We start from the raw sequence: 19,642 nt of genomic DNA, 5'->3' as shown, positions 1-19,642 counted from the left end.
TAGTGTTTCTGTTTCTCTGCAGAACCTTGACTAACACAGATTTTGGTACCAAGAATAATTGAAGAGGGACAGAATTGTAAGGATAAGTTTTCTAATTTAGTTCTGGAGATTCTGGAACTGGCTCTCAAATCTTATTATATTTAAAGATATGAATGACTTTATTTCCAATAGTAAAAGAGATCATTGATAGTCTACAGAATGATCTAGCAATGGAGGTATACAAAATGTCACCACAGGGTAATCCTAATCAACTTTTTGTAAGACGCGAGGAGCTTGATAACTGTGTATTTGATACTTTGGGATTTTTTTCTCAAACTAATGAATGTCAGTGAGACTGGTGGGTTGCTCCTAATGTCAATGGACAAAGTAGGGAAAGAAATGAATGAGATCAGGGATTTTAATTCCAAGGTCAAGGGTCACATGAAGACCTAAAAACTTCTGTGTGTGCCCTGAAAGAGACTTATCTTCAATAGGCACAAGACTGAGAATGTTGAAAACCTAACCCAGAATTCCTTCCTGCCAATGGATGAATTTCAATGCAAATTAAATTCCCAACCTCACAGAGTGTCTACTGTAAATGTGAGGGCATTACTTTTTAAAGAATGGGATCCTATAAGCTGGAAAGGGGACTTGTGGGAAGACTCCAGTAAAGTTGGGGATATCAAACCCCTAAATCCTGGTGAGTCTTCTTTGCCCATGGAAGAGGCCTCCCCACTCCCAGTGGAAGCAGCCTCCACATTCTCCGTGTAAATGCCTCTCCACCTTGTCTGAAAAGATCAACTCTACATTCCCTGAGGAAACTGTGATGACCTCCCCAGAGGCAGTTGTTATCGCAAGACAATGGAGATTCTCCTCAGGACTCAGTCCCCTCCCCCAGTTTTCTTTGCTTCTAGGCCTATAATTAGACTCAAGTCCCAGCAGACCCCTAAAAGTGAGGAATAAAGTGTAACCCATGAGGAGGTGCACTAACACCTCCAAATAGCTACTTGAGTTTTCTAATTTACACAGACAGAAATTTGGGGCACATGTCCTCTGGGCATGGAAGGGTGTGGGATAATGTTGGAAAAAATATAAAGCTGGACCAGGCTGAATTTATTGATATGGGCTCTCTAAGCAGATTCTACATTTAATATTGCAACTTGGAGAGTTAGAAATGACTAACAGTTTGTTTGCCTGAAACATAGATCATTGACAGGTGGCCCACAGTGAATGAGTTAGAAATGTCAGACTGAAGATGAATCTGGCCTCTGTACCCCAACACCAAATTAAATCTCAGAGACAGAGTTTTGGGTGAAGTAGGAAAGAATAGTTTTATTGCTTTGCCAGGCAAAGTGGGCCACAGCAGACTAATGCCCTTAAAACTGTGTGTCCCAACCTGGAGCATGTAGTGAGGAGTTTTATAATAATGGTCAAAGGTGGTGTGAACAGCTCATGGACATTCTTCTGATTGGTTGGTGGTGAGGTAAATGGGAGTCAGCATCAACCTTCTGGTTCCAACCTGTCTGGGGTCTACGTGCTTGTGGGCAGCATACAGTTAACTTCTCCCACTTGGTGAGTATGCAGAAATATTTCAGTATCTGCAAAACTGCTCAAAGATATTGTTATGTATACCTCTTGAGGGAGAACCAGGACCTTGCCCCGAGGCTGCACTATTGTTTCTTGACTGTTCCTCCCTTTTCTCTGTATTGCCTCCCTTCTCTAATTAGCAACTGTTTTGGGCAGGGTCTTGGAGACTGAATGAAGCCTATTTCCTGTAATTGAGAAATGGGGGACACAGAAAGGCTTTTGTGCCCAGGAACCCCACAGGGTTCTGCTCAGTTTCAGAACCTGCCTTGATTTAATGTAGAAGAAGTGATTCAAAGGCTTAGTGGGATTGGAATTTTAGAGTAGATTTGTCATTTAAAAACTACTCACCCACACTGGGAAGGTCCAGAGATACAACTTTCATCACATCTGTGAGGAATACTTTTGTAAGCTCTGTGATCACTCTTTGTTGTAGAACAGACCTTACAGTGGGCATTGTGGTCATTGAATTGGGAAACCTAAATGCAAGGGGAGTAATTGATCCTGGAGTGGTAGGGACAAAGTGTCAGCATCAACCACCAAAGGCAAGGTGAGTGTGGTTCCCATAAACAGACCTTAGGGTGAAAGCAGTAATAAGAATTGTTTGACTCACAGAGACCTATGACATTGGCTAGTTGATCCTGGAGTTCCTAGAAGTGAAATAAATAGGAAATCTATTAAAATGTTACTTGATCTGTAAAAGCAGAAAAATTCTAGAACAAGTGAACAAAAGTCTAAGCTGAATCAAACAATGGGAATGTGGACATAACCCACGAGACCAGATTTCTGAGACAGTTTGCAGACCCAGAAAACTTTGAATGAAGAGAAAGTTGGGCCCCCTTGAGGAGGGCCCCTGGTACACTGCTAAAAATGTATCATTCATTTTTCTCCTAGCCTTACTCAAAGGGACCTATGATCTTTTGCCAGGGTAACTGTGCGTTGGGGGAAAGGAAATCATCAGACGTTGGGGGGCAACGGCTCTGAACTGACACTAATACCAGGAGACCCAAAGCATCACTGTTGTCTATCAGTCAGAGTAGGGACCATTGGAAGTCTGGCGACCAGTTGAGTTTTAGCTCAAGTCTATCTCATAATGGGACAAGTGTATCTCCCAACCCATCCTGTGGTTACTTCCCCAGTTCTGAAATGCATAATTAGATTAGATACACTCATAAGTTGGCTTTGTCCCCTGACCGGTGAACTGAGGGCTATTATGGTCAGAAAGGCCAAGTGGAAGCTGCTGTTAACTGTCTCTAGGAGAATAATAAGCCAAAAGCAGTCCTGTAGGGATTGCAGAGAACAGTGCCACCATCAAGGATTTAAAGGATGCAGTATGGTGATTTCTACTACATCCCCATTGAACTTGCTTATTTGGCCTGTGCAGAAGACAGATGGACTTCGGAAAATAACAGTGGATCATCATAACCTTAACCAGGTTGTGACTCCAATTGCAGCTTCTGTACCAGAGGTAGTTTCACTGCTTGAGGAAATTAATGTATCCCCTGGTTCCTGGAATGCAGCTATTGATCTGGCAAATAATTTTTTCCTCCATACTTGTCAGTAGGATCATCAGAAGCAGTTTGTTTAGAGCTGGCAAGGCCAGCAATACAGTATCACTCTCTTACCTCAAGAGTCTATCAACTCTCCTGCTCTATGTCATAATTTAGTTCCCAGAGATCTTGATCACTTCCCTTCCACAAGGTATTACGCTGGTTTATTACACTGATGACATTATGCTGATTGGACCTCCTGAGCAGAAAAGAACAACTACTCCAGACTTACTGGTAAGAGATTTACCTGTCAGAGTGTGGGGGAAAAAATATGACAAAAATTCAGGGGCCCTACCTCAGTGAAATTTCTAGGAGTTCAGTGGTGTGAGGCATGACAAAATATCCCTTCAAAGGTGAATCTGGTCCCTCCTACAACCAAAAAAGAAGCACACCATCTAGAGGACCTCTCTTGATATTGGAGGCAACATATTCTTCCTTTGGGTTTGTGTCTCTGTTCTATTCACTGAGTAATCCAAAAAAGTTGCTAGTTTTGAGTGAGGCCCAGAACAAGATAAATCTCCTCAACAGACCCAGGCTGCCATGGAAGCTGCCCTGCTGCTTGGTTCATATGATCCAGCAGATCCAATGGTGCTTGAAGTGTCAGTGACAGATAGGGATGCTGTTTGGAGACTTTTGCAGTCCCCCATAGGTGGATCACAGTGCAGGTCCTCAGGATTTTGGAGCAAAGCCCTGCTATCCTCTGTAAATTACTATCCTTTCAAAAAACAGCTCTTGGCCTGCTACTGGGCAATAGTAGAGACTGAACAGTTAACCATGGGCTGCCAAGTTGCCATTATAGCTGCCTATCATGAACTGGGTGTAATCTGACCCACCAAGCCATAAAGCACGAACAGCAACACCTCATCTTTGAATGGAAGTAAATGTACCTGATCAGATTTGAGCTAGCCCAGAAGGCACAAGTAAGTTACATGAAGTGGCCCAAATACTCATGGTCTCCACTCTTGCTACACTGTTTTCTCTGTCCCAGCCTACACCTTTGGCCTCAGGAAAAATTCCATAAGATTGGTTGACAGTGAAAGAGAACTACTGGGCCTGGTTTGATGTTTCATTGATGTTTCTGTATGATAGGCAGGCACCACCTTAAAGTAGACAACTTTAGCACTGCAATTCTTTTCTGAGACATTCATGAAGAACAGTGGTGAAGGGGAGTCTTCCCAATGGACAGTACTTCGAGATGTTTACCCAGATGTTCACTTTGCTTGGAAGGGGAAATGGCCAGTCATGAGATTATATACTGATTCATGACCTGTGGCCAATGTTTGGCTGGATGGTCAGGGATTTGGAAGGAACATGTTTAGAAAACTGGTGACAAGGAAATGTAGGGAAGGAGCATGTGGGTAGACCTCTCTGAATGGAAAGAAAACAAGAAAATATTTCTGTCCCATGTGAATGATCATCAAAGAGAGCATTTTAACAATCAAGTGGATAGAATGACACATTCTGTGTATACCACCCGTCAGCATTTTTCCTCAGCCAGTGGACTCAGGAACAAAGTCGCCATGGTGGCAGGGATGGAGGTTATGCATGCATTCAGTGCCACGGACTTCATTCACTAAGGCCAACCTGGATTCAGCCACCTCTGAGGTCTAATCTGCCAGCAGCAGAGCCCAACACTGAACCCCTGATATGGCACCGTTCCCTGGGAGTGGTCAGCTAGCTATCTGGTGGCAGGTTGACTAACTTTGACAGCTTCTATCTAGGAATGGGCTATGTTTTACTCTTACTGGAATAGATTTACTCTGAATACAAATTTCCTTTCCCTGCAAGCAATGCTTCAAAACCCTCATCTGTAGACTTTCAAAATGCTTTATCCACCATCCTGATATTTTACACAGCATTGCTTCTGATTAAGGAATTCACTTCACAGCACAAAAATTATGTCAATGTGCTCACAATCATGAAATTCTCTGTTTTCCATGACAGAATGGTATAATAGCTTTTTGAAGACTCAGTTACAGCACCAGCTAGGTGGCAATACTTTGCCAAGCTGAGGTAAGATTCTCCAGAGGCTACATATGCTCTGAATCACCATTCAATATATGGTGCTTTTTCTTCCACAGCCAGGATTAATGGGTCCAGGAATCAAGAAGTGAAAATGAGAATGGTACCACTTACTTTTACCTCTAGTGACACACCCTAGCAAAATTGTTGCTTCCTGTTACCATGACCTTATACTCTGCTGTCCTAGAGGTTTTAGTTCCAAAACAAGGAATGCTTTCACTAGGAGATACAACAATGTTTCCATTAAACTGAAAGTTAAGACTGTTGCTCAGCCATTTTGGGCTCCTTATGCCTCCAAATCAACAGGCAAAGAAGGGAGTTAATGTGCTGTCTTGGATGATTGATCCTGACTACCAAGGGGATGTTGGACAACTACTCTACAGTGGACATAATGAAGAATGTGTCTGGAATATAGATTTCTTAGGACATCTCTTAATATTACCATGTTTTGTGACTATGGCCAATGGAAAACTACAGTCCAATCCAGGCAGGACTACTGATGGCTTGCTAAAAGCAGAGGGAAAACAGAATGGATAATAGAAGAAGTTAGTCATAAATACCAGCTTTGAGCACAAAATCAGTTACAGAAATAAGGACCTCCTCACTATGTAATGACTATGTTGGGGGATGTGTGTGTGTGTGTGTGTGTGTGTGTGTGTGTGTGTGTTTGTGTGTAGAAAAGATCTTTGTTTTCATACCTCTCTTATTCTCTTATTATATAATGTAAAATGTGTTGAATTTATATTATAGTATTTAAGTATTATCAATTCTACATCATAGTATTTTAGTTATGGGATATCAAAAAAAGTAAACATCACTCATGAACTTTACCTTCTCCTCTGTGTAAGGAGTTAGTGTATTTTTTATTGTATGCAGAATAGCTGTATAATTTTAGGTAAAATTATGACCTTGTTATTGTCTTTCATTGGAGATTAAGTATGGTTTTAAGGAAATGCGTATGGGTGCCATGTTGACAAGGCGTGGACTTATGATGGTTAATTTGTGTCAACTTGAGTAGGCCCCCAGGGTGCCCAGACATTTGGTCAGACATTATTCTAGGTGTGTCTGTGAAGGTGTTTTGGAAGAGATTAACATTTGAATTAGTAGACAGAGTAAAGTGGTTGTCCTTCCCAATATTTGTGGATATCATGCAATCTTATGAAAGCCTAAATAGAACAAAAAGCGTGACCCTCTAGAGAGTAAAGGAATTTCTTCCTGCACTTCTGCCCTCAAGCTGAGACATAGATTTTTTTTTTTTACTTTATTTATTTTTTATAATATTTTAATTTTATTGGAGTATAGTTGATTCACAGTGTTGTGTTAGTTTCAGATGTGCGTCAAAGTGATTCAGTTATACATATAATGTATTTGTTTGGTTTTAGATTCTTTTCTCATATAGGTTATCACAGGATACTGAGTAGAGTTCCCTGTGCTATATAGTAGGTCCTTGTCGGTTATCTATCTTACATATAGTAGTGTGTGTTTTCATCCCAAGCTCCTGATTTATCCCTCCCCCATCGTGTTTCCCCCTTGGTAACCATAAGTTTGTTTTCAATATCTGTAAGTCTGTTTCTGTTTTGTAAATAAGTTCATTTGCATCTTTTTAAAAATTAGATTCCACATATGAGTGGTATCATTTGATATGTCTTTCTCTGTCTGACTTACTTCACTTAGTATGACAATCTCTAGGTCCATCCATGTTGCTGCAAATGGCATTATTTCATTCTTTTTTATGGCTGAGTAATCTTCCATTGTATATATGTACCACATCTTCTTTATCCATTCATCTGTCGATGGGCATTTAGATTGCTTCTATGTCTTGGCTATTGTAAATAGTGCTGCAATGAATATCTGGGTGCATGTATCCTTTTATATTATGGTTTTCTTATTATATATGTGGTTTTCTCTGTATTTATGCCCAGGAGTGGGACACTGCTCTTTTCCTCCCTTTGCACTCTAACTGAAACTTCAGCTCTTCCTGAATCTTGAGCCTACCAGCCTTTGGAGTATAAATACACTATCGATTCTCCTGGTCTTCAGGCTTGCAGACTGCAGATCTTGGGACTTACAGGCCTCCATAATCACATGAGTGAATTCTTTATGATAAATTGCTCTCTCTCTCTCTCTCTCTCTCTCTCTCTCTCTCTCTCGCTCTCTCTCTCTCTCCCCCTCTCTCTCCTATTTATTCTGTTTTTCTGGATAACTCTGACTAATACAGAGGAAGCTAATTGTTCATGTTTTTCTTGAAATCATTCTACTTTGTTCATCAACATTTGTAAACTTTTCTTCTCTACTTCTAGTGCGAACTGCATAAGACATTAAATCAATTAAGCTCTATATGCCAAGATTTTGATAGGGATTCAGTGACCATTCCCCTATAAGTTAAAGGGTTTAACTGAATCATATAAATGTGTCAAAGTGAAATCATTTATAAAATTAGAAGTCTTAGATCTTCTTTGTAAAGAGTCTTAGCTAATTTTCCAAATGTGGTGAATTACTCTCTCTAATGTGAATTTGGCAAATGACTACCAGAATTAATCCTTCCACTTCTCTTTGGCCTCAGAAGTCTTTAATAGGAATTGACTGAGTGGGAACTGAGGCTGTGCTAATTGTAAGTACAAATGTGATATCAAGGAAACTTGGTAGCAAGGCTGTCTGAGATATGCCTATTGCTTTGCCCAACTCCCACTGCCCTCTGTCCTTTCCTGTGAACAATACACGCTAACATTAAGTCTCTTTATTGTCCTGGCCTATATTTTAAGTAATTCCCAGAAAGAACTCATCTGGTCTTTTGTTAAAGACTAAGTGCTCCTGTGATTGGTATTATATAACTACTGAGGGAATGGAGCATTATCTCTCTCCTTGTGAAGCTATGCCGTCCTTCACTCTATTAGCTGCTGTAAAAGTCTGATGAAATCCTGAGCTTATTTATTATCACACTCAAAAAAAGTCTCTTAGGTTCCAGATTCCTTTTCTATACATTTCCTGCGTGATGCATCGGTTTAAATGACTCAATTTCCTATTCATCACATTTAAGCACTGAAAATGTAACCCAGTTGGCTGGGGTTGGAAACGAAAGTGAACCATTTTAAGAGGACGTTTTTTCCCTTTTACATCATATGATTATACCATATGGTTTAAAAAGAAAGTAAGAGATGGAAGTTAAAAGTTGATTAAAAGAAAAGTTTGGGTAGAAAATAAACTCTCAACAAAGTATCTCTAAATAATATAAAGATTGAAGAAAACTGGTGCTCTTCTTTCTACATCTTTCCATGATTAGGTCCATCCAGAGCTTCAAAAACATGAAATGTCTTATGGATATAACTTTGTATGTATATGCATGTTGTTTGAAACTTTAGGTGGTAAATCTATTACTAAAAATGTGTGTTTCCACTGTACTTTTATAAATTCACTTACACTTAGGATGCTATAATAAACAGTACCTTTTAACAGAATTTTATGATAAGCCCTTGACAAAGTGGGTTGTCATGCATAATTTATCTGTTTTATGTATTCCAGTTTACCCAACATTTTTAATCAGTATGAGAAAATTTGCTGACAACCTTGAAATAATAAGATATCATTGTGTTTGTTTTCACCAGATATTTCTTAACCAGCCATGATGTGTGTAGAAGGCAGGAACCTTGTCAGCCTGTTTGAGATACAACATTAAACCTGACACTATGTAGTGCCAGACTCTCAGAAATGTTATTTGATGGTGGCAATTCAAATTATCGCGGCAATGAAAATTGTCATACAGAAGTAGTAGGTGTTTTAAGAGCGGTTGATAAAGTAATGCATGTCAGCATTTACTCAAATTGTTAACTTTATTAATAGAACTTGTAGAAGTCTTTTCAGTATTGACCTCTGTCAGTGACAGTCACTGTTTTATTTTCTTTTTATTAGAGAGTGTACATTCCACTCAGACAAACAGTGGTAGAAATACTTGTAGAACAAAATGACTGAAGGGAAATAACCTAGTGCTTTAAATTTGTTTGACCTTTCAAAAATATTTTTAAATGCCCAACTCACAGAAGATATGTCCTTTGTCATTATCCAAGGTCTTTGTGTGATCTGACAATTAGGCTTATTAATAAAATTAATAGTAGGTTATGCAGTGGGGAAAAAGAATAATTTTTTTTTTTTTCCGGTACGCGGGCCTCTCACTGTTGTGGCCTCTCCCATTGCGGAGCACAGGATCCGGACGCGGAGGCTCAGTGGCCATGGCTCACGGGCCCAGCCGCTCCGCAGCACGCAGGATCTTCCCAAACCGGGGCACGAACCCGTGTCCCCTGCGTCAGCAGGCCGACTCTCAACCACTCTGCCACCAGGGAAGCCTGAAAAGGGATAATTTTATGTGGTTTACATTGGGTGGATTAAGACTAACTATAAATTCTTTGTATATCACATGTACACAGATGTTTTATAAAATTAATTGAAACTGCATACATAATTTCCAGGCAATAAACCTTCATATTTTTGTGGTAAAACAATATTAATGTAACAACTTCTTGTGCCAAGGATAAGGAGCCAGAAAGAAAATAAGAAAGAAATCATTTCTAGAAAGGTAATCAATATGTGTCCACATTTACTCAATTGTTATCTAAATAAGATGAGTTGAGATCTATTAGTGGCTGGAGTTTCTGCATCTCACCCCTCTTTTTTTTCTTAAGTATAAAGTATTCACAAAGTATCCATCTGGCTTTCATGGCAGCCACACACACACACAGGCAAAATCTGAAACATGCTAAAATGGACTCAGCTAACGAATCCAGTCAGCTCTCAAGGGCATATTAGGGATGACAGAACTCTGGTTTTGATTTCTCTTAGACTCCAATTCTCTTTAAAAAGAATCACACATGTTGTTTTTCCTAATACTGCATGGAGACAAAAAAAATAAAAGTCAGAATTTAATGAACACATCAACTAAGCATTTTGTTTTTGAATCAGAGGGAAAAGCTGTACCACTAATGAAAATTACAAAAGTGTTGACTGATTTGTTTTTGTTGTAAACAGATTGTGGCATTAGCAGAAAGGTTAATAGGAAAGAAACTGCTGTAAGATGATGCTTACTTACCATCCTATCATAAGATTACAAATGATTGTTCTTTGAGAGCAGGCAGCAATCAGTCAGTGGAAAATTATGTGACTATTATGAATGATTCTCAATTGTGCTTTTAAGCTTAAGCCTTCAGATAATGAAAATGTTTCCTAGGATTAACAAGCCTTGCTAAGGTAAACTTTACAAAACGGAAGGTGGAAGAAAAGCAGATGAATTATCTCCCTGAAGATACTTCCTCACTAAAGATTAAAGAGTTTATGAATTTAAAACACTTTACAATGATATTTTGCTTCAGTTTCCCATAAAAGAAAGACATGATAGATAGATAGATAGATGATAGATAGATAGATATCTACAAATACATGCATATACATATATTTGAGTTTTTCCTTAAGTGTAGTAGTTTTCCTAAAACTTCAGATATTATGCATGTAAATACATTGAATATATGTGAGTAGAACAAGGACCTTATAAATGAACATATTTATTCCTAATTGTTTCCAATGAGACCTGAGCCATCTCATACTGAGAAAGGTAATTAGCCTACTCCTGAATACTCTGTATCTTATTGTGATCCTGATAGAGTTCATTTAGCACTGACAGTCCTAAAAGAATTCCTATTTTGGGTTGTTCTTCCAATCTCTTTATAACTCACTGGTTAGCTTTCTTGATTATATAGACCCCAGATTGCATAAAGTACTCACTTCCTTCATGAGAAGCCAGTTTTTGTTGTATTTTTAGTTTTTTGTTGGCTTCTTTTTGGATCCTCATATTTTATTCCCATGATACTCTATTCTATAAGCTTATTTTTTTAAATGTGTAAATAAAGACATCACAATGTAATAATACCCACTAAAAATTATTTATAATCCGTCAAAAAACAACTTTGGAAACAACGAGTAGCAATTTAAACAATATGTAAACATTCAAGAGTTGCAGATGAGAAGAAAGAAAAATATACAACATCTGCAATACCTGCAACAATATCATACATCTGCAACATCTGCCCTATAATTAGATATTGAAATGCCATTTTTGACAATTACCAATTTAAGTATTGGAAAAGTATAAATTTTCAAAACGGTAAAATGGACAACATAATCTACTATTTAGATTCACAGAGTGAGGAGTAGGAATTTGAATGCCATTCTCTTTTGTAATGAGTTCTTTGGCTGAATTGTTTAATTTTCTTAAATAAAATGGAGAAAAAGCCCATTTTTTACTGTAAGTTTGTCAGTAAACATTGAATCAATTTTAATATCATGACTGATTCATTAAACTGAAGATTTTAACCTAATTTAGACATGGTTTTCAGAATTCTACATGTCTTGCTTGATTTGAAAAAAAAATTTTGAAATTATTTGGGGTGTTTGCTCAGTATTATTTTTGATGAAAAACAAGAATCTATTAGAAAGTTATATCAAAGATAAATGGGGCACTTCTCTGGTGGCATGGTGGTTAAGAATCTGCCTGCCAATGAAGGGGACACGGGTTCAAGCCCTGGTCTGGGAAGATCCCACATGCCACGGAGCAACTAAGCCCATGCACCACAACTACTGAGCCTGTGCTCTAGAGCCCGCGAGCCACAACTACTGAGCCCATGTGCCACAACTACTGAAGTCCACGTGCCTAGAAGTCATGCTCCACAGCAAGAGAAGCAACCACAATGAAAGCCTGTGCACTGCAACGAAGAATAGCCCCTGCTCGCTGCAACTAGAGAAAGTCTGCATGCAGCAATGAAAACCCAAAGCATCCAAAAATAAATAAATAAATAAAAGATTTGACCTTAAAAAAAAAAGATAAATGGAATTTTTACAAAATTGTTTTTCTTGAAATAGTTTTTGTTAATAGATTACCTGCATTAAAATGTGTTCATCTGTGCTGCTGGGATTATAACAAAGATGACTTCAGTGGCAAGTTCTGTGTGATAATCAGTAATAAACTTTTTAGCAAACGAATTAGAACCTGCCATTATGTAGAAGATAATTAATGGTTCCTACAACAACTTTATAGGTGTATAATTATGCCCCAGGTGTCCATTTGTAGATCATAAATCAAACATCATGGGTTATGTGTGACCTAAATTTTTTGAAATGTACTTAATGTCTTTTAAATGGGGTCATGACAGACACAGCTGTCTAAAATATTAAAGAAGGTGAGGAATGGTGAATAACTCTTTCAGATTGTAATTGTGTAAAATTCTTGTCATAATAATCATACTAACATTCAGAATAATACTTGTCCTTACATGCATCAAAGACCAGAGAAAACTTAATGGTTGAGATAATGTGATAGTATCCTCTAGTGATAACCCTTATGTTCTGATACATCCACATACACCTCTCAGAAACAAGGGCACACAGTTCAAAATAATGTTGACTCTGAGTGTAAGAAACTCTCCTGTGTTTTTACATTTTTTGTCCACTGAACACACTGCAGACTTGAATAAGACTGGCTGAGAAGAAGGTCCATTGTTTGACACAGAGATCAGATTCTGAACATGGTTTTAGAATCTTCTTTAAACTAATACAACAGTATTCAACAGGCTAAAAAGAACCCTTGGTGTAATAAAGTAATAGAAAGAACATCAGTATAGTATGTATGTAAATGAATGCAGTTGTTTTTAATTCTGTAATTTTCTTATTTTTTAAACTCCATCCAGATTGGTGTATCTACTGTGAATCAGTGGGGCATAGCTAAACTTCTGGATTTCTCAGGAAGAGAGATGGTTTGGGTAATGAACTATAAAAGTATATATAATTGAGCTATTGGTAGTATGTAATATTTTACCATAATGTAGAAGTCTTCATTGAGCTATAGGTAAATGGGAAGATTCTTTTCAGTATATAGGCAGTAAAAAATTGGCTATCCAAACTGTAGACAATAAAACAGATTTTCTTTCTTTTACTTTTTTTGTTTTTGAGCCAAATGCCAGAAGATGAAAGGATTTAAAAAGAAATGTGTTGAAAACAAAAAGAGAGCAGTGGAAATTATAAATAGCCACTGAAGCAAAGAAACTCATAATAGAAGGAAGTCAGTAATTAACAATGAAAAACAGAAAAAGAAAAATTGCTGTCCACTTAATTCAGGAAAACAAGACATTTGATTACCTATATTTGATTGGGGGTAAAGGATGGTTTAGCTAATTGACCCGGGATTTAGGAGCTCTAGAAATATTTGTGAGCAAAATTCTACATACCCTAACTAAAATTGTATTAAGCACTAAAGAATGGATAAGATATTTTATTTTTCATATATAACATATTTTCTGTCTGCTATTGACTTCTATAAATGAAGCCATTTGTTCATTGCTTTCAAAAAAGTAGGTAATTCATTAAACCATATTGTTTTCTAGTAGATTAGTGTAGTCTCTAGTAATGAAAATATATGTTTTCATTAATCAACAGAGTTCAGTGCATTGTGAAACTGTCCTCCTGTAACCAATTCTCTCTAGGGGAAAAGAGCCTGGGTACCTATGTGGCTTGAAAACATTAGAAAATGCATGGAAAAATTTTTTCTGCTCTAAGTGGAAGTATGGATTCTCTCAGACCTTAATCAATCTCGATTTTGATGGAGTAATGACATGGAAACAAAACAATTTTCACATGGACTCACACTTCACTTGGAACCACTGGCCCCTTGGTCTCTGTGGATCATCACATCAGCCTCCTGCCTCTCTCTGAACAAAATACCCATATTCCTGTTTTCTTTCCTGCAGACTTGATTCTATTAGAACTTCTCCAGTCTATCAGACGCATTTGTGAAAATCTGAACTTTAATATGCCTTCCTGCCCATGAAGTTCCTGGATTCCCTTCAAAAGAGGACGACAGAATAAGTATTTACATGATGTCAAATATCCCTTGATAATTAATGAGAACTATGGCTGCCACAAGCAGAGAATCTTTAAGAAGGTAGAGGAATATGGGTTCAGAATTGGTAGGTAAGGGTTAAAATGTTACTACCTCTGATTCAACCAAAATACATCTCTATGTGTTTATATTGATTCTTTCATTATTTTTGTAGCTTTAGTAAGTCTTGACTGAGAAAAGTAATGTTAGTCTATTTCCAAACACTTTTAGAAATTCTCCTAAATAGATAAAATTATACCTAAAGATACACTTTGTTTCTTGCATTAATTGTAACTTCACCAATTCAATTCTGGATGGTAATATTCAAACAAAACATAATTGACAATTTATGACAATTTTGTAGAATATTTTTGTCCTAATTGAAGAGATATAGGACTGAATAAAAATCCTGGAATTTCTTTGGCTTTAAGTAAAAGGTTCTTTTTGGCTTAGGTGAGTCGAGGAGGCAGAATCCAAGTAAAATTGAACTTTAGAGCTGACTTTTCATCTTAATGTTTCTGCGGCACTCACTATCTTCAATTACTTGAAGGACTCTCCTTTGATTTCTATGTCAGAAGATTCTAGTTTTTCTTCTAAGTTTTAAATTCTTTCATTCTCTTTTCTCTGCTCATTTTCCTTCAACTGTTTATGAAGTGTTGTGTTATTCAAGACTTTATACTTGCCTTCTTCATTTTTCCTTACACAAATATCTCAGCAGTCTCAAACACTCAATCTTCTACCTGCCCCTTATATGATATCTAAGAATAAATATCTATGTAGGATCATTTCAAGAGCTTCATTCAAAGATATTCAATAGCTTCTTCATGACACATGGGTGTCCCAAACCCTTCTCAAAATTAAAATGTTCAAAAGTCAACCCATTATCTTTTTTCCATATTTCATAACATACACTCCCACTTCAGAGGGACAGACTGAGTTTGAATTCTGACTCAGCTATTTAAGGATTTCTCTATGCTTTCAAACCTTTTTCTATGACACCAGGAAAATGATGCCTGTATCACAGCATTGTTTGAAATAAGACCATATTTTAAATGAATCAAAATTGAAATTCAATAGTTATTACTATTATTATGAGTAGTAATAGTGTTAATATTGTCAATAAGCCCCCAAATCCACCCAGATATAGTAGCAGAATTATTGTGTTCTTATGGACTCTTCCAATGTCCCACCATAACAAGTCTCTCATGAAATATTGACACACTAGAGATCAATAGAAATCAAGGTTTAAGGTATGTTTGGTGGTTATAAACATATAAATGATATTCAAAGCCACTAATTAGAGGTAAGGTATAAATATAGAAGAAAATATTGCCTTGTGTCTGATCTCATTTGACTAACCCCTCTAGCTTCACGTCTTTCTATAAATGCTAGGAGTTTTTTCTAATTAGCAGAAACAAAATTCACAATTTGGTGTAAACACTCCATATGATATATGATACTTTCTTTATTGTGAAATGCCTTCTAAAGTCTTCTTTTATGGCACTTTATAGCACTATATTACATTTATTTACATGTGTTTACATCTGCTAGACAGTGACTTCCTTGAGTACAAGAGTCACATATTTTTCACCAGTGTAATTTCAAACTCTTAGTACAATGCCTGGCATAAAGATTATAATCAAGTAATGCCTGTTGAGATTTTTTTCTTTATTTTTTGCATCAATAACTTATGACCAGAGATTTCATATATGGTGTTAAATAGATGTTGCTTCCAAAACAGTGTTTTAGATGTATAATGATTTACATGCTACGCTAAAGGAAATATATAAAAGAGGACTAGGGAACAGAAATCTGAAAATTAAAAAAAACAAACAGGCCTCCTTTCATACTTTGGATATTTCTTGAGGTGAAAAGGAATATCTTTCGGGACTGTAGTTTAAAAGTATCAAAAGACATGGAGGAGACAACTGTATAATTATCCAGTAACTGTTTTGGCAAAGTAGACAAATTAAATAGAAAAAGAAAGTTTTTAAATTATTTATATATGGGATTTTAATGCTCAAAAATACATAATTAAAGTTAAAACATAAGTATAAAAGTATTTAATATTATTTTGTATCAGCAGATTGCTTACTGAATGCTCTTTGAAAACTATGTAAAATCAATATTTAACACATTTATAAAATAAAATTTATGTGAGTAGTAATAAAAATCAATAATAAGTTATTGTACAAAGATCAGTGACCAAGAAATAGATAGATATATTAAATAAAGTCTTACCTAATGTTGTACATAATTCCAGTAATTGTTTTGAATGTCTAATTTTAAATTGTTAATGGGTAGTATAAATCAAACACATCTTCATCATAATCAACGTAATACAATACATTACTGCTCTTTCCATTTGTTATTTTTATTTGTAAGAACTGTGATATTTTGCATTTTGCTTCAAGTGATTTCATATTTATAACAAGAGTGTACAAAGAATTATGTAGAGAAGTTGTAGATCTTCTGTTTCAAAAACCACACTGTGGGAACTACAAAAGCTGGACAAAAAAGAAAAAGAAAACTATATATGTTAAAAATCTGTTTAAAAGCATTGGAAATTTGCTAAGGCTACAAGGACTTGAGGGGGAGAAAAGACAAGCTATCAGAGAGAAGAGAATCCCATGGATATCGGACCAATATTCTTCTTAGTTCTCTACTTTAGGTTATTTGCCAGGCCCAAAGCTATGGATGATAGGATGAACAGAAATATTAGAAAACTTATAGGGCTGGATGGATGAAAAGTGCAGCTGAGGATCTACCAAGGATGAAGAACCTGTTAAGTAGCACAGACTTTCAATTGTGCATAAACCTTAGGAGTAACTTGAACAAAGTATAGATTAATAAACACAAGAAGTAAAGTCCAGATAAATATTTGATAATATAACCTCAATCTAACTGGTAGACTAGCCAAAACAATCCTTTGTGGAGGAAAATATTATATTAAGCATTAAAATATATCTATAGTTTTTAATAAAAATATCTGTTATTCAATTTAAAAATAATGAAGTAAGCATAAGAATTGGCCAAAATCAACAAAAAAGGAAACCTGGAACATAAACTATTCTATAGGACATCCATATATTGAAGCCATTTTTGTAGACATTAAAATAACTCTTAAGTATGTGCAAGAAAATAACATAAACCTGGTGAATTTTGACAGAGAAATGGAAACTTTAAAAAAAAAGTCAAATGAAAGTTCTCTACTGAAAAATAAAATAAGTAAACTTTAAAAATTCATGGATAATTTTAACAGACTCTACAAAGTTTAAAAGAATTATAAAGTTGAAAATGGAATGAATAAAATAGAATGAATGAATAAAAATCTCTAGAGAAAGGATAAAATTAAAGAAAAAGCATATAAAATACATGGAAAATGGTGAAGTGGTCTAACATATTAGTGATTGAACTCTCAAAAAGAGAGAAAAAAGAGAATGGGGAAAAAGCAATGTAGAAGAGAAAAATGACAAAAACTGTCTCAAAATTGATAAAAGACATCAAGCCACAGTTTTAACAAGCACTTAAATTTCAAAGCAAATAAATATGAATAAAACTTGTACTGGACATAACATATATATATTATTGCTGAAAAGCAAAGACAGAGAGAACACACTAAAAGCGTGCAGAGCAAAAATGCACATTACCTAAAAATGAGAAATATCAGCCACAGTTAGATTGACAGCTAAGACCTCAGAAAAAAAAGGAGGAAAGGAAGGAAGGAAGGAAGGAAGGAAGGAAGGAAGGAAGGAAGGAAAGAAGGAAAGAAGGAAAGAAGGAAGGAAGGAAGGAAGGAAGGAAAGAAGGGAGGGAGGGAGGAAAAGTAAAAGAAATAAAAGTCACTTAAGTATTGAAAATATCTTCAAATGCTAAAAAAAAAAGACCTTAGAGTTACATATCTAGTGAAAATAAACTTTCAAAATAAAGATGAAATACAGTTGTATTTTACGAGAAATAAGTGCTCAGCAGCAGGCTCACAATAAAGGAAATAGTAAAGTGAATTCTGCCAGGAGAAGAATAGTATCCCAGTGAAAAGACTCTGCAGTATGGCTATGCATGCATTGCCTAAGTAAGGTTTCTGTGTGAACATGTGAAGAAGTAGGCAACCTCATTAGTGATCGAGGGCATGTGGATTAAAAACACAACTGGATACCATAACACTCACAAGAGAAGAGCTAAATTTAAAAGCCATGTTCTTTATTATGTTGAGGTAGGTTCCCTCTACGCCTATGTCTGGCGAGTTTTTATCATAAATAGGTGTTAAATTTTGTCATAAGCTTTTTCTGCATCTGTTGAGATTATCATATGGTTTTTATCCTTCAGTTTGTTAATATGGTGTATCACATTGATTGATTTGTGTATATTGAAGAATCCTTGAATTCCTGGGATAAATCCCATTTGATCATGGTATATGATCCTTTTAATGTGTTGTTGGATTCTGTTTGGTAGTTTTTGTTGAGAATTTTTGCCTCTATGTTCATCAGTGATATTGGTCTGTAATTTTCTCCTTTTTGCTATCTTTGCTTTTGGTATCAGGGTGATGGTGGCCTCATAGAACGAGTTTGAGAGTGTTTCTCCCTCTGCAATTTTTTGGAAGAGTTTGAGAAGGATTGGTGTTAACTCTTCTCTAAATGATTAATAGAATTCGCCTGTGAAGCCATCTGGTCCTGGACTTTTGTTTGTTGGAAGATCTTTAATTACAGTTTCAATTTCATTACTTGAGATAGGTCTGTTTATATTTTCTAATTCTTCCTGGTTCAATCTTGGAAAATTGTACATTTCTAAAAATTTGTCCATTTCTTCGTGGGTGTCCATCTTATTGGCACATAGTTGTTTGTAGTAGTCTCTTATAATCCTTCGTATTTCTGCAGTGTCAGTTGTGATTTCTCCTTTTTCATTTCTAATTTTACTGATTTGCATCCTCTCCTTTTTTTCTTGATGAGTCTGGCTAAAAGTTTATCAATTTTGTTTATCTTCTCAAAGAACCAAATTTTCAAATATCGTATATTAATGCATATATGTGAAATCTAGAAAAATGGTACAGATGAACCTATTTGTAGGGTAGGAATAGAGATGTAGACCTAGAGAGCATACCTGTGGACACAGTGGGGGAAGGGCAGGGTGGGATGAATTGGGAGATTAGATTTGACATAAATACACTACCATGTGTAAAATAGGTAGCTAGTGGGAACCTTCTGTATAGCACAGGGAGCTCAGTTTGGTGCTCTGTGTTGACCTAGATGGGTAAGATTGGGGGTTGGGAGGGAGGTCCAAGAGGGAGGGGATATAGGTATGCATGTAGCTGATTCACTTCATTGTACAGCAGAAACTTACAAAACAATTTTACTCCAATAAAAAATATAATTAAATAAAATAAAAACTATTGTCATCCAAGCTAATTAATTAATTAATTAAATACTAGCCATGTTATAATGGCTTATCTAGATAAGCACATATAGATAGGAAAGTAGATAGCTAAATAGATAATAATACAGATATGTGTGTTAGCAATGATTTGGAACAAAATATTAACTTTCAAACACTGCCTGTAAAAAAAAAATTTGTTACAAACTATTATGGTAGTATGTAACAA

At 36.1% G+C, this 19,642-nt stretch overlaps 1 pseudogene; it reads left to right on the top strand.

The window, feature by feature from the left end:
* LOC112390923 (uncharacterized) overlaps positions 1–5,387 on the top strand; it is an 18,928-nt pseudogene extending 13,541 nt beyond the window's left edge.
* The last annotated feature ends 14,255 nt before the right edge of the window (positions 5,388–19,642 follow it).

The sequence above is a fragment of the Neophocaena asiaeorientalis genome, unplaced genomic scaffold (genome assembly GCF_003031525.2).
Source record: "Neophocaena asiaeorientalis asiaeorientalis breed wild unplaced genomic scaffold, Neophocaena_asiaeorientalis_V1.1 scaffold55, whole genome shotgun sequence".
NCBI classification, from domain to species: domain Eukaryota; kingdom Metazoa; phylum Chordata; class Mammalia; order Artiodactyla; family Phocoenidae; genus Neophocaena; species Neophocaena asiaeorientalis.
Note: the sequence above shows the minus strand (reverse complement) of the source record. Positions and strands in the feature narration are given on the sequence as shown.